Source organism: Lynx rufus, unplaced genomic scaffold, assembly GCF_022079265.1.
Source record: "Lynx rufus isolate CCGP_SWC_20201006 ecotype Redwood Valley unplaced genomic scaffold, mLynRuf1.p SCAF_7, whole genome shotgun sequence".
NCBI lineage: Eukaryota > Metazoa > Chordata > Mammalia > Carnivora > Felidae > Lynx > Lynx rufus.
The window spans coordinates 51,123,793-51,125,646 of NW_025814889.1; the positions used below are offsets into that span (position 1 = coordinate 51,123,793).

At 37.3% G+C, this 1,854-nt stretch overlaps 1 pseudogene; it reads right to left on the bottom strand.

The window, feature by feature from the left end:
- Positions 1 to 298: 298 nt before the first annotated feature.
- LOC124501351 (double homeobox protein A-like) lies at positions 299 to 1,077 on the bottom strand (annotated as a pseudogene).
- Between the last annotated feature and the right edge of the window lie 777 nt (positions 1,078 to 1,854).

Genomic DNA, 1,854 nt, shown 5'->3' on the forward strand with positions numbered 1-1,854 from the left:
ATCTGCTGAACTCTCGGTCCAGGATCAGTCCATCGGGCTGTCTGGCACCGTGTTCCTGTCTCTGCCTTCTGAAGTCCTGTTTAGTGTCTCCAGTAGGCTCATCTCTGGAAAATCTGAAGATGTGTTCAGAAAAACGTGTTTCCAAGATGAGCGAGAGAGATTTAGAGTCCAGGCCGAAGATATCAAATACATTGCATGTCACTGTCTGTCCGTCTTGCTCTGGCTCTGGAGAAATAAGACAACCAATAATAATATTGGTGCCATTTTCTGTAGCTTCTATGCCTTGAACTCTCTCATCTCAGAGATCCTGTTCCTGGTCTTGTCTCTGTTCTAAGTCTTCATCATCAGGTTCTCTTTTTCTCTGGACATGGAATCTGGATCTCTGATTTTGAAAACAAATTTGGACTCTTGATTCAGGAATGCCAATTTCCTTAGCAGTTGCTCTCTGGAATCAATGTCAGGATATGGGTTGTTCATAAATGCCTCAATGAGGTTGTGTAATTGTGTGGAAGTATAGCTGGTACTGTTGCAGAGTATATGGCCAGAGTTGGAGTCACAAAAGATGAGTCTGCAAACAAAATGCAGTTAAGTGAAGGTCCTCATACTCGAGTCAGAATGAAGCCCCAACTCCAGAATGAAGCTTCTTTTTATGAGGACAGTTGCTAAAGTCTACATGCATAAAGCCAGCTAAGCAAGTATGTTAATCAATGTAATGGTTTAACTTTTCAAGGTTGAATTCCGAGTTAATTGGTTTCTATAGCAGGTACGGCACCATCTGTCTTCTCTACTTTGAATGTCCTTTTCAGGATGATCTTGGTCTTGGCTTAATTCTAACTCCTTATCGGGTTCTGATTTTTTCTGGCCCTGATACCTAGCTCTTCAATTCCGAAACCAAATCTGGATTTTAGACTCTTCAGTGTTGACTTCTAAAGCAAGTTTTTGTTTGATAGCATAACCTGGGTAAAGATTTTGGTCAAATGCTTTGATGAGGATTTTCAATTGATCTTCTGTGAATTTGGTGTGGCTGTGTCTATGATTCATTGCTATGGTCTTGTTTGGAGAATTATCTTGAGCCATGTTGGAAGAGAGTTCTGGTTCTTTTAAATAATTTTCTCTTTGGTCATGGACTTATTGTCATACACATTAGATGGGGGCAAAGTATATCTCTCTAAAGAGAAAGTAGAAGAAAAAAGAAAGACAAAGAGACAGAAAGAGAGGAAGGAAGGAAAGGAAGGAAGGAAGGAAGGAAGGAAGGAAGGAAGGAAGGAAGAAGGGAGGGAGGGAGGAAGGGTATGGGAGGCTTAAGTCATGAACATTTGGGGGTTTTAGTGATAAAGAGCTTTTGATTTGTGTCCAATGACAAAACAAAATTCTCCATTAGATCTGCTTCTGAAATCAGGAAGTTAAATGGTGGCCAAAAGTCATGTAAGTGGAGAATAAGCTTTGAGCAAGGGGAGAAAATAAACAAACAAATAATTTTCTCTGTTTACAATCAAGGAAATTTTTTATCCATTGTTCATAATCTTTCTCTTCTATTATTATTACTTTAACAAGATAATGCAGTCTGAAAAAGAAACTAAATGAAACCATATTATATTTTATTATTATTATTATTATTTTTATTTTGGGAAAAATATGTTTTCTAGTTCCAAAAATTTTGAGTAAAAAAGCACTGAAGTAGAGTGAAAAATAGAACTTGTTCAGAGCAAATTAAAGAACAGCAGTTACCTATAAAGCTGTCAAATGGCACTGTTAATTATAGTAATTTTTCTATAATTTAATGTAATCTTGACCCCTGTCACATGTTAATACAGCGTGAAGAATAGTGGGTTAAAAAACATGCTTATTAATGAA